We start from the raw sequence: 27,269 nt of genomic DNA on the forward strand, positions 1-27,269 counted from the left end.
ATCCTCACTTTGATTAGACAGCTTCTCCTCAGCCAGGCCTTTTAAAACAAAATGTTTTTTTTAATATATTTTCCCAGAATTGAGTAAATAGTTCCCGTTCTCGGATTAAGCAGCCATCTGCTGACATGGTCAGAAGCATTGGCAAAAACTGACAGAAATCCAGGCCTGCTCTGGATTTAACAGTGTTGTGCTGACCTGAACCTCCCTCACATCGAAAGTCAATCACTTCAAAATCTCATTTTGTTCTTTTTTGTGGAAACAGCATTTCGATTTCCTTTTACCCATCTCTAGAATCTGACATAGAGTGAGAATCACAGAACTCTACATCACGGAAACAGGCCCTTTGGCCCACCATGTCCATGGCGATCAGAAAAACCCATCTAACTATTCTAATTCTATTTTCCAATGCGGGTGGAACCTATTCAGTCCGTTGAAGCTGTGCCAGTTCATTGAAATTATTGCCAATTAGTCCTGCTCCCTTGCTCTTTCCTTTTATCCTGTCATTTTCTCACCTTTATATTCTCCTTTTGAAAGTCACTATTGACTCCATGTGCACTCTCTTTTAGACAGTGCCTACCAAATCGTAACAGCTAACTGTGTAAGATTTCTTCTCATCGCATCTCCTGTTGCCCATTCTTTTACATCTCTGTTCTCTGATTACGAACCTTTATGTCACTGGAAACAGTTTTTCTTTATCTCTTGCACAATGCTGATCATCTGTATTAGTTCTCCCAATAGCCTTCTCTTCTCTAAAGAGAATAATCCCCTGTTTCTCCAGTCTCATAGGAACTTTGGAATTCGGAGCTGGAGTAAACCTTGCTGATCGCCCTTTCTCACTGGTTTCATTTATTTTAGGAAATTAAGCTGATAAGAGAAAAAAAATTTGCGGTACAGACAGAATTTGCATACTGCAGAAAACTGTGGTGAAGTGTCCAAGAAAGGAAGATTGAATTGCCCAGACTCTACTGCTGAGAAAAACCAGGAAACAGGTATTTTCCATTTTTGTCATTTTCCTTGAACAACTGAGTTGACTAATTAAATGCGATTGATCATTAATTAGTAGTAATAAAACTAGTAATTGGAAAAAAATGTATGTTTGACTGGGAGGGAAGTCTTGAACCTTTGAGGAAATCATCCAATCAGAGCTGGTGACCCGAGGCTTTGGATACTAGCAAATGGTTAATGAATACAGAATGTTTTGAATGAAAGTTATTTCATTCCCAGTTAATTAGGAAATTTGTAGCCCTTTCCATCTTATTGTTTCAACGTTGCTTCAGTTTTCCTTTGGTTGCTTGCGTCCAGATCTCGATTTGGAGGTAAGTGACCATCTCCACAATCCTATCTGATTCGGTGGCTCAGTGGTTAGCATTGCTGTCTTCACAGCGTCAGGGACCCGGGTTCAATTCCAGCCCCAGGCAACTGTCTGTGTGGAGTTTACACATTCTCCCCATGTCTGCATGTTCTTCCTTCGGGTGCTCCAGTTTCCTCCCACAGTCCAGAAATGTGCAAGTTAGGTGGACTGGCCATGCTAAGTTGCCTATAGTATCCAGAGATGTGCAGGTTAGGTCGATTAGCCATGGGAGATGCAAGGTTGCAAGGATTGGGAATGCTCTTTGGACTTATTGGGCCAAGTGGCCTGTTCCTACACTGTAGGGATTGTATGATTCTCCTGCTGAGGAGCAGTGTAGGAACATGAGCAAGTCTAACATAATTCCCTTTCACGAATATATTTCAATGTATAAACTGCTTATTGTTGCTGTGTCACCTGCATGCCAATTCAGTGGAAGCAAGTCACTCTTAATTCTGAGGAACTGCCAAAGAAAAGGTGCAGGAAGGGAACATTATGGTTTACAATGGTTAGATGGGATTTAAAGGTCCCAGAAATTTCTAAAAGGAAGATTAGCAAGATGTTGAACAGCTTTCTTGAGCCACCACATTGGTTGAAGGGTGGAAGGGTCTATCATGAGGATGTGTTGTAGAATATAGAAAAGTACAGCACAGAACAGGCCCTTCGGTGCACAATGTTGTGTCGTGGATTATTCCTAATCTAAAATAAAATAACCTATGCACCCCTCAATTCACTGCTGTCCGTGTGCATGCCCAGCATCGATTAAATGTCCCTAATGACTCTGCTTCCACTGGCAACGCATTCCATGCATTCACAACTCTCTGTGTAAAGAACCTACCTCTGATGTCTCCTCTATACCTTCCTCCTAATATCTTAAAACTATGACCCCTCATGCCAGTCAATCCTGCCCTGGGGAAACGTCTCTTGCTATCTGCCCCATCTCCTGCGGCTCCACACAAAGGCCACCTTGCTGGTCTTTGAGGGAGCCTATTCTCTCCCTAGTTACCCTTTTGTCCTTAATGTATTTGTAAAAACCCTTTGGATTCTCCTTAACTCTGTTTGCCAAAGCTATGTCATGTCCCCTTTTTTGCCCTCCTGATTTCTCTCTTAAGTATACTCCCACTGTCTCTATACTCTTCTAAGGATTCACTCGATCTATCCTGTCTATACCTGACTTATGCTTCCTCTTTTTCTTAACCAAACCCTCAATTTCTTTCGTCATCCAGCATTCCCTATACCTACCAGCCTTTCCTTTCACCCTGACAGGAATATACTTTCTCTGGACTCTTGTTATCTAATTTCTGAAGGCTTCCCATCTTCCAGCCGTCTCTTTACCTGCAAACATCTGTGCCCAATCAGCTTTTGAAAGTTCTTGCCTAATACCGTCAAAATTGGCCTTTCTCCAATTTAGAAGTTCAGCTTTTCGATCTGGTCTTTTTTTTCCATCACTATTTTAAAACGAATAGAATTATGGTCACTGGCCCCAAAGTGCTCCCCCACTAACACCTCAGTCACCTGCCCTGCCTATTTCCGAAGAGTAGGTCAAGTTTTGCACCTTCTCTAGTAGGTATATCCACATACTGAATCAGAAAATTTTCTTATACACACTTAACAAATCTAAACCCTTAACATCTAAATCCATCTAAACCCTTAACACTATATCAGTCCCAGTCTATGTTTGGAAATCATGTTTAAAATCCCCTACCATAACCACCCTATTATTCTTACAGATAGCTGTGATCTCCTTACAAATTTGTTTCTCAATTTCCCTCTGACTATTAGGAGATCTATAATACAATCCCAATAAGGTGATCATTCCTTTCTTATTTCTCTGTTCCACCCAAATAACTTCCCTGGATGTATTTCAAAAACGCCAACCCCCTCCTCTCTTGCCTCCCTTTCTGTTCTTCCTGTAGCATTTGTATCCTGGAACATTCAGCTGCCAGTCCTGTCCATCCCTGAGCCACATTTCTGTAATTGCTATGATTTATGATTGTTGAAAAACCCCATCTCGTTCACTAATGTCCTTTAGGAAAGGAAACAGCCATTCTTACCTGGCCTACATGTGACTCCAGATCCACAGCAACATGACTCTTAAACTGCTCTCTGGGTAATTAGGGATGGTTAGTAGTGCTGGTATATCAAGTGATGCCTACACCCCATGAATAAAAATAAAAATATAGACGGAATGCTACACCGTTAGTCAGAGTTGACTTGATGTCATACCACAGGTAGACATGAAAGATTCACTGGCATTATTTTGACAAAGAACTTGGGAAGTTCTCCCCAAGTTATCGATTATTCCAGAGGGCTGTGGAAGATGAGTTATTGAACATGTTCAAGGCAGAGTTTAATAGATTCCTAGTTACTAATGAAATCATGTGATATGGGGATAGTGTGAGAAAGTGGAGATGGAGCAGATGGTCAGTGACGAATGGTGGACAAGGCTCGAGGCTTATTCTTGCTTGTATGTTCCTAACAGCTATCAAAGAAACACAGATTCTGCGGACACTACAATATTGTGGTCTGTGGGATCTTGCTTTTCAAAAATACTTCATTCTTCAGTTCCAAGGAAGAATCATATTAGACCTGCAATGTTAATTTTGTTTCTCTCCCCATAGTTGCTGCCAGATCTGCTGAGTTTCTCCAATATTTTACATTTTGTTTCAGAACTCCATACTTGCAGCATTTTGCTATTGAGCACTCTTCCATGCAAGTTGTAGTTTGGAATTAAGGATAGTGATGACAGAGCCTCCAATGATTTGCCCTCTTGTGACTGACCAGGAATCCCTCCCACTTCTAATGCCTACAATTTGCAGGTGTTTGAAGGATTTATAGGTTGATACCTGACCTTTTTGGCTATGTTATGAACCACCTTCCTTGGCCATCCATCCTGGGGTGGGTTGTGAACCTGGACCCTGGAGCTCATAGGAGAAAGTGAGGACTGCAGATGATGGAGATCAGAGTCAAGAGTGTGGTGCTGGAAATGTACAGCAGGTCAGACAGCATCCAAGGAGCAGGAGAATCGACGTTTTGGGCATAAGCCTTTCATCAGGAAAATAGCCTTTCATCTGGAGCTCATAGACAGGGATGATTCTCCACAGAACCACAAGAACCCCTAGCTATATTCCTTACATTACAAATATTGAAAACAATAGACACCAGTTAGCTCAGTTGGGTGGACAGTTGGTTTGCAGTGCAGAGTGATGCCAATAGCATGGGTTAAATTACTGCATCGAATGAGGTTACCATAAAGGACTCTCCTTGGCATCCTCTCCCCTTGCCTGAGACATGGTGACTCTCAGGCTAAACCACGACCTGTCTTCCTTCTGTCTCTCTTGTGAAATATTGTGTTATAGGTTATCTTTATTAACTAGGAGAAAGTGAGGTCTGCAGATGCTGGAGATCAGAGCTGAAAATGTGTTGCTGGAAAAGCGCAGCAGGTCAGGCAGCATCCAAGGGACCCCACCACCAGAGATATATTTCCCTCCCCTCCATTATCAGCGTTCCGAAAAGACCACTCCCTCCGTGACTCCCTCGTCAGGTCCACACCCCCCACCAACCCAACCTCCACTCCCGGCACCTTCCCCTGCAACCGCAAGAAATGCAAAACTTGCACCCACATCTCCCCCCTTACTTCCCTCCAAGGCCCCAAGGGATACTTCCATATCCGCCACAAATTCACCTGCACCTCCACACACATCATTTACTACACCTGATGTGGCCTCCTCTATATTGGGGAGACAGGCCGCCTACTTGCGGAACGTTTCAGAGAACACCTCTGGGACACCCGGACCAACCGACCAACCACCCCGTGGCTCAACACTTCAACTCCCCCTCCCACTTCACCGAGGACCTGCAGGTCCTTGGACTCCTCCATCGCCAGACCATAGCAACACAACGGCTGAAGGAAGAGCGCCTCATCTTCCGCCTAGGAACCCTCCAACCACAAGGGATGAACTCAGATTTCTACAGTTTCCTCATTTCCCCTCCCCCCACCTTGTCTCAGTCCCAACCCTCAAACTCAGCACCACCTTCCTAACCTGCAATCTTCTTCCTGACCTCTCGGCCCCCACCCCCAATCCGGCCTATCACCCTCACCTTAACCTCCTTCCACCTATCGCATTTCCAATGCCCTCCCCCAAGTCCCTCCTCCCTACCTTTTATCTTAGCCTGCTGGACACACTTTCCTCATTCCTGAAGAAGGGCTTATGCCCGAAACGTCGATTCTCCTGTTCCTTGGATGCTGCCTGACCTGCTGCGCTTATCTTTATTAACTCACTCACCAGCTCGCTATATTTTACTGCATTTTCACACCTTATCAGTCCTGCTACAAGTAGTGTTTACCTTTAAGTAAGTGTAACATACAGAACAATACCATCCCCATCAAGTCTCCATGAAGCATTTTAATATTAATTAACCCTTGCCAACCATCTCCTGAATAGATTCCCCAATTAGTATGTACCTGTTAAATACTTTTTAACTGGGCCATTATCCCTTTAGGAAACTAACTGACAAACAGCACTTCCTTGAAACTGCATGAATGAATGAAACTCATACCGGCAAAAAGTAAATACATCTCACAACCCAGCTGCAATAATTAGTTTAATATCCTTTATTCTTTTATTAAGTATAGGTACAATTTTTAACTTATTCAGAGCATATGGGTCTAACATTTTTACTAATGTTTACTAACTTAAAAGACAAAAGGATTAACACCTCCTAATTATGGAAGTAGACTGGACAGCAATCCCATCAGACGTAACAGCCAGCACTTAGCACATGTTTTAATGCATCTCCCGTCTCCCAAAATAGAGGCCCTTCAAGCCTTTGTGTACTAGAGATAAAAAATATAACACCATAGTAATGGAATTTTAATATATGTAAGAACTGTGTATAAAGGGCCTGTGGTAAGAACAGTATTTTGGGATTCTATTGCCACCTTGAATTTGTGATATGTTTGCTGAATGAAAGAGGCTATTTTCACTACTCACTGATTTCGGTCATCACTTGAGCACGATCCCACACTTATTAGAGGGGAGACGTATGTTCTATAGCGACTTTACCTTTTGTACTTTGAAAGTACTTTATTGTTTGGCAGATACTTTGGTAAAGCCTGAGGTTGTTAAAGGTGCTATACAAATGCAACTATTTGCATACATTGATCACTTCTGTCATAGTTAGTTTCTTGGATGCAGTACGAAAGGGTGCCCTGGACCTGCAGATATGCCTCACTCAGAGCCACCCCCTCAGAAAGGAAATTTCTCTCAGCTTCCCACCCAGCTCTGTCCCAATTTATTTGAAATTCAAAGCTGTGGTGCTAAAGTTGATAAATGGATCATTAGTTTTGGATTTGACAGACTCTCTGATACCAACTGATTGACACAGTGGCTTTTCTTACAAATAGCATTGCAGTCATTGCACACACAAGACCTGATAAAAAGGGGGCTCAAGTTTCTTGCTCGAAAGGCCAAGTGTCCGAGTCCCTAAACAAACCGCTCTGTAAATAAACTTTACAAAATGGTTTGTGTTGTCGGCAGCCTTGAGTTGAGAGCTACTGAAAAGCATTGGGGACCCTTTGAAGTGGCAGATCCTCAAAGGACTGTTTGGACAAGGCCCATTCCTCCCTGATGCATATCTGAGATCTTTCCTATCGTCTTCAAAGTGGTTCCTTAATTAAACCTTCCTCTAAAAACAGCGACGAAAACAAAAACAGTTAAAACTAACGGTTTAGTGGCACGTCATAGGGACTCTGATGCTGCCCACGAGAGAGAATATTTTCATGTAAAGCTTTTTTTTCTGGAATTCCCATTACATCTCAGGCCCTGTGTATTTCCCAAGGAAAGGTAACATCTCCCACTGTGACATTTCAAGCAACTTGTTCTGTTCACTACTCCCAACTCCACACCTATTCCACATTCACTCCTCCAGTCTCCCAGTTTAAAGAGAAAAAATGATGCAGTAATGTCAAAGAAGATGGTTGTTAGAGGTCAGTCATCTCAGGTGCAGGGCATTTCTGCGGAGTTCCTCAGGCGAGTGTCCTTGGCCCCACTGTTTTCAGCTGCTTCATCAATTACTTTCTCTCTATAGTAAGATTAGAAATGGGAATGTTCACTGATGATTGCACAATGTTCAGCAAAATTTGCATCGGATACTAAAATGATCCAAGCCACTACCTTGTGGAACTTCAGAAGTGATTTCCTGAGACTGAGATGATTGATATCCAACCATTACAACCTTTGTACCAGGTATCATTCCAACTGGGGAGAGATTTCCCCCGATTCCCATTGAATCTCTGACTCTAGTTTTCGTGGGGCTCCTTGATGTCATAGAATCATTAGGCCTATCATGTTTGCATCATTCTCCAAATAAGCAATTCATGCAGTCCATGTGCTGGAGTGGTTCAGATGAAGTAAAGGACTGTGAATTGCTGAGTACCTAAAGTAACACTTGTTCAAAGTACTTTAAACACAGATATTCATCTTTCTACAATTACTTAATCTCTCATATGCAAACATTCATATTTATATGTTGAATGCTACTGTGCTGCCTTGTTCTTATTTTGTTTGGGGGTCATATTAATTTTTAAGTGTTAAAATAGAGACAGGAGGTCTTGTAATGTGTAATCCCAGAAGCTCAAGGCTCAGGTCCCACTCCAGAACTTGATAGCCAAGGAAGATTCATAATGTGGCTGAACAGGTTCAGAATCGAGAGTGTGGTGCTGGAAAAGCACAGCAGGTCAGGCAACATCCGAGGAGCAGGAGAATCGATGTTTCGGGCTAAGCCCATCATCAGGCTTATGATCTCCAGAACCTGCAGTCTTCACTTTCTCCTGAACAGGTTCAGAATCAATCCTTCCAACATACATGAATGGCAGGTGGTAGGAATGGGAGAGACTCATAGTCAGCCATGGGATGGAGAGAACATTGGAGTCTCTATCACCAGTATCCACACCACACTGCAACATGCTACATTCATGTAACACTAATGTTGCCACAGCAACGCTGCCTCCATGGGTTAGGGGTGTGAAGAGGAGGTGTGCGCGCATGCACACATGCTCCAGTTTGGATCACACCAATACCAACAACATCCCAGCTGGGGTGGATTCGAGACCTCCTTCCTTGCCCTACCCATGGTGGAGGTCACGGTAATGTGGGTCAGATTAACCTTTGGGCAGAGACAGACAGAATTGAAGTTGAAAAACACACATTGAAAATCTGTTTTAAAGAGAGCATGGGGCAAGGGGAATTTGTACTGCAGCGCGTTAACAAAGAGCTGGAGGGCTTCCTTCTCTGCTGCTAACTATGGCTGTTGGGGAGTTGTGATTGCAACACAATTTTGAGTGAGGTGTAGATTAATTTATTGGCAGCTGAATGAAACCACTGTAAACTGTGTGGGCCTTAGGAGGCATTGGGGAAGGGACAGCTTTGTGACTTTTTTTGTACTTCAAAATATACTTTATTCATAAAAAGTATCTTGATATACGTACAAAGTCACAAATGCAGTTCAGTTCTGTACAGTAGCTCATCAAGGAAACAAGCAAATACAGAGGAACCTCGATTATCCGAAGGACACAGGAGGGGAGGATTTCGTTCAGTTAAGCGAATGCCAGATAATCAAGGTTCCTCTGTATTGAAGTTTAATTCTATGCAAACAAACCAAAAACATCTCTTACCTGAACCAGACTTTACTTACATGCATTTAGCCATGAGGAGAATCCGATAACTGAACAGACGACTAATTAACTTCAGTCGGAAGACCTCAGACAGTGGTCTTTCCCTTCTGTGCCTTGGCGGCAGCAGCCCAAGCTTTAATGTGTCCCTCACCTTGGAATGTGCCAGTCTGCAACAGTAAGTCAAGGTTAACTTATTGCCCTGGAAGACCAGCAGGGTTCGGGCAGACCAAATGTCTTTCACCGAGTCTCATAAGAGATAGAAACTAGGTCGATACTACATTTCTGTATCACAGACTAACAACTCCTGTCAGAGATGGAAACAGTCATTTTTATATCAGTGAGTGGAGCTATTTCAAGGTTTCAGAGTTTAACTCTTTCAGACCAGCTACCTTATATAACTAGAGCTAAAAGTCAGGTCACACTGAGGTGTGATAAACATCTACTTGAATGTATACAAGACTGCTTTATTCTTCTGACAAATCGCAATGCTTGGAAGGCCTGGATGATAAGTGCCATATGCCAACACCAGCACATTTTCCACCAGGTTTCACCAAGTTTGTAGGTACAGTACTCCCCTGTATCCGCAAGGGATACATTCCAGGGCTTACCACGGGAGCCCTAAACTGCGGATAGGAGCGAACCCATTCATTTAAATGTGAAATGTACCTTCCCGGCAGAGCCCTGGTCCATGGTTCTGGAAGGTTCTCTATAATATGTTCAGGCCACGGTAAACCATGGGTAACTGAAATCGCGGAAAATGTTTCCATGGATATGGGGGTCGCCCTATATTTTCATCTCTTGGTGGATTTGATGTTTGAGGTATTACAAATTTACAGTAAGCTGTTCTACTTGGAATACCCACTGAAAGGACAAAATAAACGCTTATCGATAGCAAAAGCCACAAAAAATATAAAAGTGTCACTTGGTTAATTGTCCGTTACTATGAAAAAGGAGTAATTGACTGATCAATAGGTCATGTCTGAATTTTAATCAGGATATGAATACCTGCTGGACCCAATGACTTTGATTGACTATCTGAGGCAGGACACTGTACAGTGAATCTGTTTGAGAGGACCAATGTTCCCTTTGCGTTATTCTATCGGGAATAATCCATTGGGTCATTTCATTACTCAGTTCCTGTTACAGAAAGTTTTGCTAACCACATATTGGCATCATGAGGGAGACTTGAGTAATTGATCATTGTTGAAGAATGTGTTTACAGTAACATGGGATAGACCAGCTGGAACTCACCTTCATTAGCTCTGGGAAACAAAATTTTGTGGATTTTCATAGTTTACATCATCATTCCGTGTTAAAGATAATTTGAAGTATAAACAACAATTCTGTTGGCACTGTCCCTCAAGCACTTACAGTTCAGGCATAAAAGTCCCTCAAGTCCAACATCATGCTAAAACTTCAGGGTTAGAATACTCCTTGCCATTTACTGGTCAATCCACTGTATAGCATTTTGAGTGAATTACATGGGTCTTACTTTTTATCCCTTAATTCTTTCACAGAATGGGAGCATCAGTAGTGAGTGCAGCATTTTGTTGCCCATCCCTAATTTTGCTTGAATAGAGTTTGTTTTCAGGCTATTTCTGAGGGCGGGGATCTGGAGTCCCATGTAGGCCAGACTGGGTAAAGACATCTTCCCTAAAGATCATTAGTAAAATAAATGGATTTTTTTTAGAACAATCAATTATAGTATCACAGTCAGTATTGGTGAAACTTGCTTTCAATTCCAGATTTATTAATTAAATTCCCACCAGCTGCTATGGTGGGATTTGAACTCATGTTCCCAGGATCTCTGGATTAGATTCATAGAGTCATAGAGATGTGCAGCATGGAAACAGACCTTTCAGTCCAACCTGTCCATGCCGACCATATATCCCAACCCAATCTAGTCCCACCTGCCAGCACCCGGCCCATATCCCTCCAAACCCTTCCTATTCATATACCCACCCAAATGCCTCTTAAATGTTGCAATTGTATGAGCCTCCACCACTTCCTCTGGCAGCTCATTCCATACATGTACCACCCTCTGTGTGAAAAGGTTGCCCCTTAGGTCTCTTTTATATCTTTCCCCTCTCACCCTAACCTATGCCCTCTAATTCTGAACTCCCTGACCCCAGGGAAAAGACTTTGTCTATTTACCCTATCCATACCCCTCATAATTTTGTAAACCTCTGTAAGGTCACCCCTCAGCCTCTGACGCTCAAGGGAAAACAGCCCCAGCCTGTTTAGCCTCTCCCTATAGCTCAAATCCTCCAACCCTGGCAACATCCTTATAAATCTTTTCTGAACTCTTTCAAGTTTCACAACATCTTTCCGATAGGAAGGAGACCAGAATTGCACACCAATATTCCAACAGTGGCCTAACCAATGTCCTGTACAGCTGCAACATGATCTCCCAATGCCTGTACTCACTACTCAAACTAAAGCATACCAAATGCCTTCTTCACTATCCTATCTACCTATGCCTCCTATTTACTTATCCCATCTACCTACGACTCTACTGCAGCTATTAACCTGCACTCCAAGGTCTCTTTGTTCAGCAACTCTCTCTAGGACCTTACCATTAAATGTATAAGTCCTGCTAAGATTTGCTTTCCCAAAATGCAGCACCTCGCATTTACCTAAATTAAACTCCATCTGCCATTTCTCTGCCCATTGGCCCATTTGGTCAAGATCTTGTTGTAATCTGAGGTAACCCTCTTCGCTGTCCACTACCCGTCCAATTTTTTTGGATTGTTAGCTCAGTGACATTATTACGACTACTACATTGTCTCTCCGTCAGTGGATGAAGCTAAGTGCAGAGATGTGAAGCATTTGGATGAAAGAAAGAGGAGAAGCAAAATGAATCACATCCTATAAGTTTCAAGTGGTACAGGTCAGAAAAACATGTGAGTGTGGGATCATAATAGGCAAACTTTTGTCGATAACAGGACAAGGTGATCAGGTTATTTACAAAAAGCCATCAAGTTCCAGATTAAAAGGATAATCATATAGTTTTGAAAATATAATAAGTTACACTAAATCTTTATAAATCACTAAAAGCCTTGATTAGAGCATTGTATTCAATTCTCAACCCACACTTTAGGAAGGATAGTAGGGCTTTGGAAAGAATGCAGAAGAGATCTAACAGAATTGTACCAGGGATGAAGAAATTTAATAACATGGGGAGGCTGAAAAAGCTCAGCATATTTCCCTTAGAGCAGAGAAGGTTAACAAAAATTGCAAGAAATGTTCAAAATGAAGAAGGGATTTGATAGCATAAATAAAGGTTGGTCATTAGAGAAGACAGATTTAAGATAATTGGCAAACTGAAGAGAGGTTTTTTAAACACTATAGTGAAAGTTTCTCTATTTATCATATTTATTATTTTGATACTTGCAGTTTAAAGTCAAAGAACCAAGTATAACTTCAAGTTTGGTTTGTATTTCTATCATGTTGCTGATTTGAGAAGGAAAGGATGTAGCTTAGTTTCATTTTTGAGTTCTGAGAGTAGCTCTGAAAATTTGTCTGGAAATTTGTTTGCGAGCATTTAAATGAAGTTTTTTTAAACAACATTTGAGGTGGAATAATTAGAAAACAACGATAGAAGGAAGAGACAGGAAATAAATGGACTGTTTCCCAACAATTAGGGAAGACATTTGGAGATGAAAAAAGAAACAAGTTTCCTTCTGGAAAAAGAGAACCACCCAGAAGATGAGGTATTATGCAGATATTTGTCAGGGAGAACAGATCTGTGGCAAAGGTACCATTAGTTTGGCAGTCTCCCAGGCAGGGTAGACTGAAAAGTGACTAATGTCATGAAGTGGAAAGCTGTGGAAGAAGAATTTAATGAATCCATATTAAAGAAATAAGTGAGTTGTGTTAGTTGTTTGTTTAATGGTCTCAGGAAATGACATTGACTAAGTAAATTGCACTAACTGAATGCAGAAGCTTTCTGGAAAGAAACCAAGTACAGTCTATCCAAATAAACAAGAAATTTCAAAGTGGATGCAGAGTGACCAGCATGAGGGGACATAGCTTTAAATTGAGGGCTGATAGATATAGGACCAATGTCAGAGGTAGTTTCTTTACTCAGAGTAGTAGGGGTGTGGAACACACTGCCTGCAACAGTAGTGACTCGCCAACTTTAAGGGCATTTAAATGGTCATTGGATAAACATATGGATGATAATGGAATAATGTAGGTTAGATGGGCTTCAGATTGGTTTAACAGGTCGGCGCAACATCGAGGGCCGAAGGGCCAGCGCTGCGCTGTAATGTTCTATGTGACTATTCACTTGAGGTTTAAGTATTTGTAATGTTGCCTTTAAGGGTAAAAGAGAAAATCTTTATTTCTGAGTTTTGTGATAAGACAATTTGAAATAGTTCAAGACAGATGTTTTTCTTCTTTTATGTGCATTGATGTTCTTTTGCTAAAAGTGCATTGGCAACCTCTTGTGAAGATGTTCAGAGACTGACTTTCACAGTAACTAATCTGCTAAAGTAAAGCTTATGGGAAAATAGGAATGTGGGACTCCTTTGAATAAATCTTCAAAGATTTGGGACAGGTCTGTTGGCCCAAATGTAAAGATCCTATGACTGAGTGAAGTGCACTTGTTGTACTAAGTGGAGACTGGATGAGTTTATTTTAGTTAATGTTTGTGAAAGCAAAGTCTCCAGGTTATTGTGAAAGTGAGTATCTGTTAAAACCTAATGGATGACTTTGCCAATGACTCCTCCCAGCTATGCTGCATGTTACAAGCTTTTCCACTGTGTGTCCTTCTTCAGTTCTCTGTCCAAAGGCAGGTCTGACCCACAGCTGTGCGAGACCCTCCAAGCAGGCAAGTCCTGAATGCCTCCCAGAAAAAATGGGATGAACCCAAAGATGTTGACATTAATCTGATCCATATCTGCCAACTGAATCAATTAGCCACATCAAGGAGTTCAAGGTGCTGTGGCAAAATATGGGGTAGCACAGTATCTAGCATTGCTGCCTCACAGCACCAGGGATCCATGTTTGATTCCACCTTTGGGTGACTGTGTAGAGGTTGTACATTCTCCCTCTGTATGCGTGAGTTTCCTCTGGGTGATCCGGTTTTCTCCCACAGTCCAAAGATGTTAGGTTAGGTCGATAGGCCATAGCGTCCAGGGATGTGCAGGCTAGGTGAACTGCAAGGCTATGGGGATTGGGTAGGGGACCTGGTCTGAGTGGCTGCTCTTTGGAGGGGCAGTGTGGACTCAATGAGCCGAATGGCCTGCTTCCACACTGTAGGCATTCTATGATTCTATGGCTAGTGATGGGAGAGGCTCCAATTTCTTTCCGTCACATGGCTGATCAGGAATCTCGCCCAATCCTACCACTTGTCATTGAAGTGTGATGGAAGGATTTAGAAGTTGATACTCAACCTATTTGGTTGTGCAATGAATGCACCTTCCTTGGCTGTCAAGATCTGGAGTGGAACTTGAATGAACATTGCGCAAGAGTATTTCAGGCCATCTTGTTCTGACATCCTCGTGAAATTATGTCTCTAATTATCAGAGCATCCCACATATACAGAAACATTCAGTTTCAATAACTTCATGATAATTATCAAAAAGTAACTGTAAAATCTTGAAAGAGACTACATTTATTTTCTCTCTGTGAAGATATTGAAACATTTTAGTTGAGCGCTCATAACCTCCTGAAGTTGTTGTGATAGGCTTAGTCCTGACATCCTCTGATTCGATTGGTTATTGAATGTGAAAGAATATTGTTGCCTCCTCAAGTAGGTTACTCAATTTTATCTTTCTTCCTGAAGGATGGTGTGGCCTTGAACACTAAACCAAGGTGCCACAATCAACAAGGGGACAAACGATCAGTTGGTCAGAATTAAAAACAGAAAATGCTGGAAATGCTCAGCCACTCGGCATGAATTCGAAACATCCATTACTTTAATTCTGTTTCTCTCTCCATTGACTTCAAGCATTTTCTGCTTTTATTTCAGATTTCCAGAACCTGCAGTATTTTGCTTTCAAATCAGATTTGGTGGTGTTGTATGTAAGTTGGAATGTTGGTCAGGATACTTTGAGAACTCCCTTGTTCTAATTTGAAAAAGTACCATGGGGGTTTCCACATCCACCTGAAATAGACATCACTTGATAGGGACAGCTCTGACAATGCAGCAATCCCTCAGTACAGCACATTGTAGCATTTTGAGTTCATGTCTCTGGATTGAATCTGACAATCACCCAATATCCCTCTACAGCCTTCATCAGCAACAGTTAATCTTTATATTATCTCTTCAATGTAATGAAACGTCACAGGGTGCATCATTGTCTGGATACAGATGAGAGGAGATACTAGGACAGGTGTGTACAACGTCTTAGTAAAAGAGAGAGGTTGTTAAGAAGTTTCTTGACAGAGGAAAGTGAGGTTAGAGAGATAGAAAACTGTAGGAGGGAATTCCAGACTTCAAAGTCTCAGCAGGTAAAGACACGACCACCAATGGTAGAGTGAAGGCAGAACTGAGTTTAGGAATTGGAGGAGGTTACAGCGATAGAGTGGGATGAGGGCATGGAGTGAGGAAAGGAATTAAATCGAAACATTGCAGGACTGAGTGACCATGCAAGTCATCAAGCACGGGAATGGAAGTTGGCAAGAATTAGGATATAGGAAGTGGAACTTCGGACAAATTGAATTTTACAGTGATTCAGAGGGAGCACATTGGCAGTATCACGGTAACAAAGGCAGGGGTGAAAAATATGATTGTTTTCCACTGCTGGAAGGGGAACAGGACAAAACAAAGCTGTGGACTTTCCAGCGATGAATGTAACTCTACCCTAAGTAATTGGTGAGTTCTGTTCTGTGTTATGGAGGCCTCAGTGAGGTAACCAGGGAAAGGGAAACCAGAGGGGTTGTTTCTTCAAAAGCAAAACTGAAACAGGATTGTTGATGCAAAGGATTTCTCAACAGAATGATTCAAACTTTGTTGTTGTGGGAATTTCTGCTAAACAATTGAGAGTGAAACAAGTGGTTATGGTGATTTAATGAAGGGGACAGTTTGAAGTATGGGAGGCACGTGTAGATAGTAGGATCGTGGCTGGCAGTTAGTTTGGACGTAAATGTGAAATAACTCCACAGAGGCCAGTATCCTGTCACCAAGTTACCCTTTATTTGCACTTGGAGAATCCTTGACACTTCTCCAGCTCCCTCTGAGCCAGCTCTCAGAATGAACAGAACCTCTGGGACTCCTATTGATTTGTTTTTAACTCCTGTTTATTTATTTTTTCTCTCTTTTTTTTCTCTTTTTTATTTAATCCCCACACTACCACCTAACTGCGGTAGTGCTTATTTTTTCCCAAGCACCCATGGTGTGTGTGTGCAGGTGTGAGACACAGTGAGAGACACAAGGTGTACGAATCTTTATTCGATTCCCACCACCAGGAAGATAGGAAAACACCCGAGTGGCCAGTGACAAGCAGTGCCCTTTACAAATGGCAATGCTGTGTGATCAAACAGTGAAGGTGAGGTCAGGGATTAAATCAAAATAGAGTTGGAGGGGGAAATAATGCACTCCACTCCCTGCAGCGCCCACCTCTCCCTGAACAACTCCAGGGCATTGGTGGACACCGTGTGCTCCTTCTCCAAGGACACCCGGGCCCTAACGTAACCGCGGAAGAGAGGCAGGCAGTCGGCCCTAACAACCCCCTCCACGGCCCGCTGCCTGGAACTGTTTTTATGGCCAGTTTGGCCAGGCCCAGGAGCAGTCCCACGAGGAGGTCTTCAGACCTGCCCTCCATCCTCCGTTCCGGATGCCCGAAGATCAGGCGCGTGGGACTGAAGTGCAACCAAAAGCAGAGAAGGAGGTTGGGACTCCTATTGATGTTTGTCAGCTAGGGATCCCTGATTGGACCAGATTAACAGCCCCATATCAGGCAATTCATAGTCTATGATGTCTGCCTGGCTGACCTTGTTACCATCACGACGTCCCTTCACCTCTGAGTCTGACGACATGGTCTGGTTCTGTGTTTTTGTAGCTCCTCCTGGGGTATTGTAGCACTGGTTCAGGTTCCTCCAACTCTGCCTCAAAAATGGGCAGTGTGTAACACACAGTAGTTTACCTCTTGCACCTGGAGCATCTCAAAAGAAATTTGTTCTCTTCTTCAGGATGCAAAGCTGCCATGGCCACCTAACATTCCGAGGTGTTTTCAGAGCTTGACAGAGAGGGAAAACCCATGTTCCAGACCAGTTGGTAAAGCTGTCAAGGAGCCAGGCATGTTTTGCTCCCACACTATTTGTGAATTTGCAGCTTTAATGTCGCCTACGAGCTTGTTTGGTACTGTTACACCTATTCAAACTTTATGTGACACTGGACCTGAACTTGCGATGACCATGTCTCTTATCCATGCAGGGCCATTCCTGTGGTTCCTTCACCAGACTCCATCCCCTGAAGCAAACTGACTCTCTCACTTAGCAGAATCTTGTATCCAGCATTGCCATTCCTGATCACGTTTTACCATCCCCCCACCAAGTCTGGGAAGATCAGATTAAACTTGGTGCATCTCTGCTGTAGCTATCCTTCTAGTTGCATGAGCAATGGCCCAATAATCAAATAGGAACCGGGGCAGTTTGTGATCTAGTTAAGCTGTACGCTTTTTCTTTAAGCTTACTTTCAAAGTTTGGACTACTCTTTTTGCCAGACTATTGGATGATGGATGGTATGGAACTGTCCTTAGATGTCGAATACCATTCAACTTCGGGAAATACTCTAATTCTCTGCTGGTAAACGATGGCTCGTTATCTGTGACCAACACTTCCGGGACTTGGTGTGTTGCAAAAGATGCGCTCAGTTATTCTGTCGTCGTTCCTGTGTTTGACGAATGAACTCTTTGCACTAACAGCCACTTTGAGTGGGCATCCACAATGACTAAGAACACTGAGCCCATAAAAGGACCTGCATAGTCAACATGTAAATGAGTCCAGGGTTTATCCAGCCTTTCTGACGAATATGGGGGAGCTGTTGGCGATGATCTTTGTCCTGTTGGCACTTCCCCGCCAATGCAGCTATGTCTGCATTTAGTCCTAGACACCAAACATAATTTCTCGTCAACATCTTCATTTTGGAAACCCCTGGATGACCCTGGTGGAGTTCAGCCTGTATCTGGCAGCGGCCTTTACTCGAGACAATCACTCTTGCTCCCATTAATGATATGCCGTCTTCTCCTGTGATCTGGGCTCTTTGGGTCCAAACAGGTTTAAATTGTGGTTGTCCAGAAAATGTAAAACCGTTATGGACTCTTCCAGTGGTGGTACTGTCAGTGGTGTATCTGCCAACATGAGTTGGCTCATAGGAGATCCGCATTTACTACTAGGCCTCCCGGACAATATACCAACTTGTAATTATACGCAGTTAGCATTAGAACCCACTGCTGAATTCGGCCTGAAACCATGTGTGGCACGGCCATATCCTTTTTATGTAGACATGGCAGGGATTTGTTGTCTATTTTTATTACAAATTTAGTCTGTAAAGTATTGGTGGAACTTACCAATTCCAAATCGATTGCCAAAACCTCCTTCTGTATCTAGTACATATTTACCCTCTGCATTAGCCATAGTCCTGCATATGCAATTGGGAGTTCCTCTCCTACTTGGGCCACCTATGAGCTAATACCACCCGAATGCCGTACGGAGAAGCATCACATGTCAATACCAGATCTCATTTGGGATCATAACATGCCAACATCTGAGGGGTTGATAGCTGTTTTTTCACTTCTTTGAAAGCTACGGCTTAGCTACGCACCCATTTCCCAGAGTGACCCTTTTTTAAGAGTTGATGAGAAGATGCCAGGATGGAGGCAAGGTTATGTATGAACTTTCTGTAATAACTCACCAGCCTGAGGAAAGACCTAAGCCCCGGTACATGTGTGGGAGCTGGGCACCTTTAATTGCCCTCACTTTATCTTCCAACAGGTGTAACATGGTCTTGTCGACTCTGTAACCCAAGTAGGTTACTTGGGGTAAGTGTTGAGAGTGTGGTGCTGGAAAAGCAAGGCAGGTCAGGCAGCATCCAAGGAGCAGGAGAATCGACGTTTCAGGCAAGGCTCCTTCATCAGAAATGAGGTTTGTGAGCTGAGGGGATGGGGAGATAAATGGGAGAGGAGGGTGGGGCTGGGGGAAGGTAGCTGAGAGTGTGATAGGTCGATGGAGGTGGGGGTTAATGGTGATAGGTCAGAGAGGAGGGTGGCAGAAATGGCGGAGGATAATGCGATGTATGTGGAGGTTGGTGGGGTGGAAGGTGAGGACTGGGGTGCTCTGCTCTTGTTGCGGTTGGAGGGGTGGGGTTCGAGGGCAGAGGTGCAGGAAGCGGATGAGATGTGCTGGAGGGCATCATCGACCATGTGGGAGGAGAAATTGCAGTCTTTGAAGAAGGAGACCATCTGATGTGTTCTGTGGTGGAGTTGGTCCTCCTGGGAGCAGATGTGGCAGAGGTGGAGGAATTGGGAATAAGGGACAGCATTTTTACGGGAGGCACGGTGGGAGGATGTAGTCCAGGTAGCTGTGGGGGTTAGTGGGTTTGTAGAAGATGTTTGTGTTGAGTCGGTCACCAGTGGAGTTGGTCCTCCTGGGAGCAGATGTGGCAGAGGTGGAGGAATTGGGAATAAGGGACAGCATTTTTACGGGAGGCACGGTGGGAGGATGTGTAGTCCAGGTAGCTGTGGGAGTTAGTGGGTTTGTAGAAGATGTTTGTGTTGAGTCGGTCACCATTGATAGAGATGGAGAGGCCCAGGAAGGGGAGGAAAGTGTCTGAGATGATCTAGGTGAACTAAAGGTTGGGGTGAAATGTGTTGGTGAAGTTGATGAACTGTTTAACCTTTTCCTGGGAGCACGAAGTGGCGCCATTACAGTCATCAATGTAGTAGAGGAAAAGGTAGGGAATAGTGCTGGTGTAACTGTGAAAAATGGACTGTTCCACGTAACCGACAAAGAGACAGGCATAGCTGGGGCCCATGCAGGTGCCCATGGCTACCCCTTTCATCTGGAGGAAGTGGAAGGATTCAAAGGAGAAATTATTGAGGGTGAGGACCAGTTCAGTCAAACGAATGAAAGTGGAGGGGTACTGGTGGGTATGCCGGGATGTCTGGAACACATATATTTCCCTTCTAAGGCGTACACCCACTTGGGAGAAACATCTGAGGACTGTGTCCAAGTTCTCTAAGTGCATCCTATTGGCCTTAGCTGTTATTAGCAATTCATCTCGTTAAATGGTGACCTGGAGTACACCTTGTAAAATGTTTTCCATCATCAGTTGAAAAATTGCACAGGCTGATGATACCCCAAATGGCAGTCTCGTATATTAGTACAAATCCTTACAGATATTAATTGTAGCCTACTTCTGGGGACCCTAATTTAACTGCAATTGCAAGCATGCATGGCTCATGTCCAACTTTATGAAGGACAACCCCCCTGCCAACTTTGGGTATAAATCCTCTTAGGCAAGGGATTGGTATTTGTCCAGCTGTGAAAAGTGGTTTACTGTTTGTTTAAAATGGCCACAAAGGCGAACTGACCCATTGGGCTTTACAATCTGTATGAACAGTGCTGCCCGTTCCACAAACTGGACTGATTTGATGATTTCCTTCACTTTCCAGTCATCTGATTTCTGTGTCTATTTTTGCCTCTGAGGCAAATTGCACTGGGCAGGCCTTGCAGGATCACAGAATTGCATCTTGGTTAATTATATAAATGATTTGGATGTGAATGTAGAAGGCGTGTTTAATAAATTTGTGGATGTGGGAAAAGATTTGCTAACCCACGATAGGCCCACAAAAGCAAAATTGGCCAAATTTGCTTTTGAGGGCTTATCGTGGGTTAGCAAATCTTTTCCCACAGTGGAAAACACCAAATTTGGTGACATAGTAGACAGTGAAGAAAGTTTTCTAAGATTATAAAGGGATCTTGATCAAATGGGTCAAAAAATGGCAGATGGAGTTCAAGCTGGATAAATGTGAGGTATTGCATTTTGGTGCGGGGAGTGGAGGTTGGGTTGGTGGGGGGTGTGGATCTGACGAGGGAGTCACGGAGGGAGTGGTCTTTACGGAATGCTGATAGGGGAGGGGAGGGAAACGGACCCCACCACCAAGGATATATTTCCCTTGGAAAGTTGCTGGACCAACTTTCCTCATTCCTGAAGAAGGGCTAATGCCCGAAACGTCGATTCTCCTGTTCCCTAGATGCTGCCTGACCTGCTGCGCTTTTCCAGCAACACATTTCCATCTCACATATAGACAGGGTGGTTAAAAAGGCATTTGGCACGCTTGCCTTCATTGCTCAGTCCTTTGAGTATTGGAGTTTGGAAGTCATATTGTGGTTGTACAAGACATTGGTGAGGCCCCTTTTGGTCACCTAGTTATAAGAAGAATATTATTAAGTTTGAGAGGGCTCAGAAGAGATTTACCAGGATGTTGTCGGGTATGGAAGGTTTGAGTTACAAAGAGAGGTTGGATAGTTTCCATGCTGTATGACTCTATGAATCTGTGTAAGAAGGTTTTAGCTCCTTTGATAGTCTATAGACCTTTCTGAAAAACATATATTTAATTAGGATTTCACTCAGGCAGCCATTTTCTAATCAAAAATGTTTAGCTGAATCTTTTCTTAAACAATTTTGGCCCATCAAGCATTGGCCTGAGCCTTTTACTGCAATCACTGAACCAGCTGCTTCGCATTAGAGACCAGAACTGGAGTTGCATCCTTACTCTGTCAAGGATCCTCAGTGTGGGTTCTCCGTTTAGCTGAGGTCTTGCGCAAATGTAAAGTTTGGAGTCCAGAGCGGATTTTGTTAAAGGTTGGTTCTGCGATTACTGAGACAGCCATGCTGGCGTTGGCGTCCATTAGAACCCGGTGACCGTTGAACCAGATGTTTATTTTGATTGGTTCTGATTGGATGTTGCTAAGAATTTTAACTGTTCCAAGTTAGATATAGGTGGATTTTACAAAGTGTTCACTCTACTGGATACCGACCTAAGTCTAGTAGGACTCTTTTGCTGTCTTGAGTCGCACACCAGCAGTAACTACATGGCTTGCCAGCCTGGGTCCTGAAAAAGCTTTAACCATTGGCCGAGGTTTGGCTTTGTTTTGGGGTTTTGCTGCAGGCTGGCCTAGAGTCCCTCTAATCAGCATGTGTCCTGAGTGAGGTTATGCAATTGCCGTCATTCAAGTGATGTTCCCCAAGCGTAGTCAGACTGGCAAGGGTATCAACTTCTATTGGAACACCCCCTGCAACTGAAATACTCCACTTGCCGCATTTTCCAATAATAAAGCCGATTGTGGTGCCTGTTTGAAACCAGTTGGGCTTCAGCTAATAGGTTCCGGAGTAGAGTGGTGCTGGAAAAGCACAGCTGTTCAGGTAGCATTCGAGGAGCAGGAAAATCGACGTTTTGGGCAAAAGCCCTTCATCAGGAATACAGGCAGAGTGCCTGAAGGGTGGAGAGATAAATGAGAGGAGCTAATTCAGCTAATAGGTGTTTTAGCATAGTTACTTCATTGCTCCCACATACCAACCGATCTCCCAGCATCTCATAATGGGTTAAACAAAATTCATGTGCCTCTGCCAGTCATCTTAACCTCGTCAAAGATCCCAATACAGAATCCCCTAGTTCTTGAATTGCCAAATAAAACTGTTAGTGTCTCAGAATTAGAGGAGGCCTGTGGTCATAATATTCCTTAACTAAAAAAAGGTTTTAGTATCTGCTGCCTCAGGGAACATTAGGCTCCTAATAACCCAAAAAGCGGTGGCTTCACAAGCTGTCACGAGAATTACTCATTGCTTTCCTTCTGCCCCCATGTCATTTGCTCGGAGAAAATAATGAATTCTTTTCACAAACTGGCCCCAGTCTTTGATGGTAGGATTGAATGAATCAAGTTTCCCAAATAATGGCACTATGCCAGAAGTACTTATCTCATCTCAAAGATGACTATTGTGAGTGAATTTCTTCAGAGTGTGCTTTTCTCTTGTCACCACTGAAATAACTCCACAAAGGCCAGTATCCCATCACCAAGTCACCCTTAGTTTAAACATGGAGAATCCTTGACACTGATCCAGCTCCCTCAGAGCCAGCTCTCAGAATGAACAGGATCTTTGACACTCCTGTTATTAACTGTCAGCCAGGGCTCCCTGATTGGACTGATTAATATCCCCAATCAGGGAACTCATATTCTATGAGATCAACCTGGCTGACCCTGTTACAATTGATACAAAATACACCGCTTACTACAGAGTCAGTAACAAGTGCTCATTGGTTGGATTCACCTATACCAGTATGGGCATTACATTTGGCTTCAGTGCCTTTGGGTGACAGGATGAAGAGGGGAAAACAGCCAGGCCTGCTGCTGTTCAGAGCTGCCTAGTCACTGCTAACGAACAAGTGCAGGTGAATGTGGTGTTCATCAGAAAAAAAATCTGCAATTCTGTGGCAATCCAGGATGTCCCAAAGCATTTTACATCTGGTGAAGTCATTCTAAAGTGTAATTATTGTTGTATTGTGGGCAAATGGCAGACAAGCCAACTCCCACAAATAAGTTGTAGGCTTTTTAGTAATATTGGATGAGGGATAAATTGTGGATAGGGTGCTGGGGAAAAATGCCCTGCTCTTCTTGGAAATAGTGTCATGGAATCTTTTATAACCACCTGCCCAGTAGGGTAGATAGGAACAAGGCCTGACATAAGATCAGACAATGTGTTTGTTCTTCTATTCTACACAAAATGCAATAGATTCCTGGAGGCCACACCTTGATCACGAGCAAGGAATGTCTTTTGATACTAAAAATGAACTTGTACAAAGCAAGGTAAATACTCTGAAGGCTTAACTGATATTGTCTGCCCATCAGGATATAAGGGATTGTTCCTGGGAAGAGCTTACCAGAATTCTGTGTATCCTCACCATGTTGTCAGTAATTGTTATTAGTGTTAACAGTGCACTGAGTTGAGCCTGTTGTCTCACAAGAGACAATCATCTATCCTCGATGTAATGTAATTAGTTATTAAGAAAGATGTAATAAACTGTTTAATCAAGATTGAGCCTATCTTTCACTGAATATACTGTGTGGGCATCCTTCCCATTTGCTATCAGCGACTAATACCTGTAAGAAGGATTAGTGGCAGTGAATCAACCCATAATATTAGCCATGTTGACAAACAACATAAGGAGCCAGCAGTGCTGGGATCTGAAGTTAGAAGAGAGCATGTTTCTGACTGTCACCGTTTTCAGCTTCACTTTGCCTGAGACCGCACTTGATGCAGTTGGAACAAGTCCCTGCATTTCCATCTTCACTATCATCGAGCTGGTGATTTCCATTTGAAAGTGCAACCACCGTCAGTGGGTGGGCGTGGACACAGTCGGTAATGTTTGTGCAGCAAGAACCCAGAAACAACAATGAGACAAGTGAAACAAGAGCAGTAAAGGCTAGAAAGTCACAGCAACTCAGACAACTGTGGAGTGAAGCAGCTCATTGACCTGAAGCACCAACTCCATTTCTCTCAGAAGGTCATCGTAGAGTCATAGATATCTACTGCTAAGTAAAAAAGACTTTTGGCCCACCAGTCTCCACCAGTCAAAAGTGACCACCTAACTATTCTAATCTCATTTTCCAGCACTTGGCCCACAGCCTTGTATGCCTTGACATTGCAAGTGCACATCTGAATATTTCTTAAATGTTATGAGGGTTTTCGTCTCTACCATCCTTCTAGGCAGTGAATCCCAGATTCATGGCATCCTCTGAATGAAAAAGGTTTTCCTCACATTTCCTTGAAACCACTTCCCCTTTACCTTAATCCTATGCTCCCAGTCATGAATTCCTCTATCCAAGGGAAAAAGTTTCTTCCTGTCTACTTTTTCTGTGCTCATAATTTTATACATCACAATCATGTCCCCTCTCAATGTCCTCTGCTCTAAGGGAATCAATGGCAGTCTGTCCATTCTCTCTTCGTTACATCTCTTCATCAGTCTGTGGAAATTGCTTCCCCAGAAAGTAGAGGAGGCTGTGTTATTGAATTCATTCAAAGCTGAATTAGAGAGATTTTTGAGAGATGAGGTAGCCAGGAGTTATTGGGGGGTGGGGGTGGGGAGATGGGGAGGTGGGGGAAGGAATTGCAAATTGTAGCTAAGACGACAACCAGATCAACCATGATTTGATTGGAATCCAGAACAGGCTCGAGGAGCTGAATGGCCTACTTCTGTTCCTAGGTGCTATGTTTCCATGTCCTAGATCAGTCTTTCCCTCTGTGATCCAATTTCAATGCTTGAAAACTGTTGCAAGTCCTTGGTGTGGGATGGGGTGGAGGAGCAGACCAATGAAAACAGGGGGCTGCCAAAACTGCCTTGGTGTTCACACTCTCAATTTTAACTCGCAACCCCACTTGATATTTACTTCGGGGAACCTTATCCTAGATGCTGCTTGTCCAGTTGAATTTCTCCAACGTTTTTCTTTTTACAAGCTTCTAATATCTGTAGTATTTTGCTCTTGAATGATGAGTAATCAACTTTGATGATGCAGTTTCATGAACTGGATACTCTTCCTCAGAGAACAGCAGATGGATGAGAGGCACACGTGAGGTGGAGATCCTCTATTTAGCATCTTATCTGAAAAACAGCACCTCCAACACTGCAGCACTCCCTTGGAGATGGGTACGGAACCCATCATTTTCTGAATGTGAGGGAACTACCCAACTGAGTCACCTCATGAAGACAGCCAGGAGAAAGTCTGGGGAGATGGTCTCAAAGGGGTTAACCCAGATGGATAGAAACAGGAATTACTATTAGCATTTCTATTTGTTCACTGTGCAAGCAACAGTTAGAAAATTGAATGACTTGTGTAAATAAACAGTTTTTCTTTGCCACGAGGATGTTGATGGGATGGAATTGCTGCTGGCTGCAGCAAGGACCAGGAGCAGGTATTACCAGTTTTCTGCATAATTTAATATTCATTTGGCAATCTTCAGGCTCCAGACACTCAGCGACGTTGTTATACTGGGTTATTTAATGTCTGTAATCGTATCGACATAATCTCTGAGCTGCTGTCTCTGGTTTTCCAGAACAGCAGTGAATTAAAAACAGTATTTAGTAAATAAATCCTGTAATTTTGTTAATTGAAGAATACAAAGAAAATGGAGATTTTTTTTAATAAAGAGAAAATTGCCTCCAGTGGTGCCGCATTCAGTTATTAAATTGCCAGGAGGGATAGAATGGAACAGGCAAGTTGCCAGCTGAGGGGAGGGGCCGGAAGAGAGTAGACATTAAAGTTTCACACAATCCGGAAGCAAAGTTCTGGAGCTGTGTGAAAGTCCCAGGGATTTTCAGATATTTTAGAGCCTAATCTCTCCATTGCACCTATACTGAGGTATGCTGCTTTATGTGTTTGCATGAAACATAGTGCCTGCATTGCCTGTCCCCATGCATTTCACAGAGTAGGTATCAGTTAAAATCTGACACTGAGTCATGTAAGGAAAGATTAGGTAATCAGAATTATGTATCAGGTTGGATTGTTGTGGTAGCATTTGAAGCTCAGCAACCAATTTGCACACAGGTCCCATGAAAACAAATGTTATGAACAAGATGCAGATTAGACTCCCAAAGTATGATGTACATTTTCAACTTTTAATTCCAAACTTCTTTTTTGAAGAAGAGGAATACTACCAAACAACAAATAAAGACTGTAGAAGTAAATTCACTGCTGACTGGGAAGGTCCTGTGTGGGACCCATGGAATGGTGCACCCGTATGGTGTCAGGAAAACTTCAAACAGAGGGATAGAGACATGTAACAGGAAGTAATAACAACGGGACCGCTATTTTTCCCTTCTCAGCATAAAGCTACCTCATGGAAACTGCTTTTGTCTTTTCAAGAATGGACAAAAACTAGGGTTAAACAATGACCGCAACTCTGGTCTGTGTGTGTTCATGGAAGAAAGTGTGCTAGTAAGCTGCAGCACCCATGTGTATTACCCTGTGTTTAATTGAACCACCCACTATTCATCTCTGTGTTGCAGGTAAAAGACGCCTTTCTCTGAGCCAGCAGGCCAGTCAGAAGGAAAAGGGACAAGAAGGACTCTCCTGTTCTGAATGCTACCAGCCATCTGCCATCAAGAGGAAACTGATCACATTGATTTCAACTATCTGTAAAAGCCAAGAACCTGAAAAGTCAAGTATTTATTAATAAATGTTCCACTATCTCCTCTTCACACATGACCCATAGAATCTGATCCATAAATATTTTAACTTTGA

General features: G+C 43.1%; 1 long non-coding RNA gene across 1 annotated transcript; it reads left to right on the forward strand.

The window, feature by feature from the left end:
* Nucleotides 1-27,269, forward strand: LOC122542893. The gene is made up of 2 exons (XR_006309882.1): nucleotides 1-989; nucleotides 27,035-27,269. It is a non-coding gene; the product is annotated as an uncharacterized LOC122542893 (long non-coding RNA).

This window comes from Chiloscyllium plagiosum, chromosome 41 (assembly GCF_004010195.1).
Source record: "Chiloscyllium plagiosum isolate BGI_BamShark_2017 chromosome 41, ASM401019v2, whole genome shotgun sequence".
NCBI lineage: Eukaryota > Metazoa > Chordata > Chondrichthyes > Orectolobiformes > Hemiscylliidae > Chiloscyllium > Chiloscyllium plagiosum.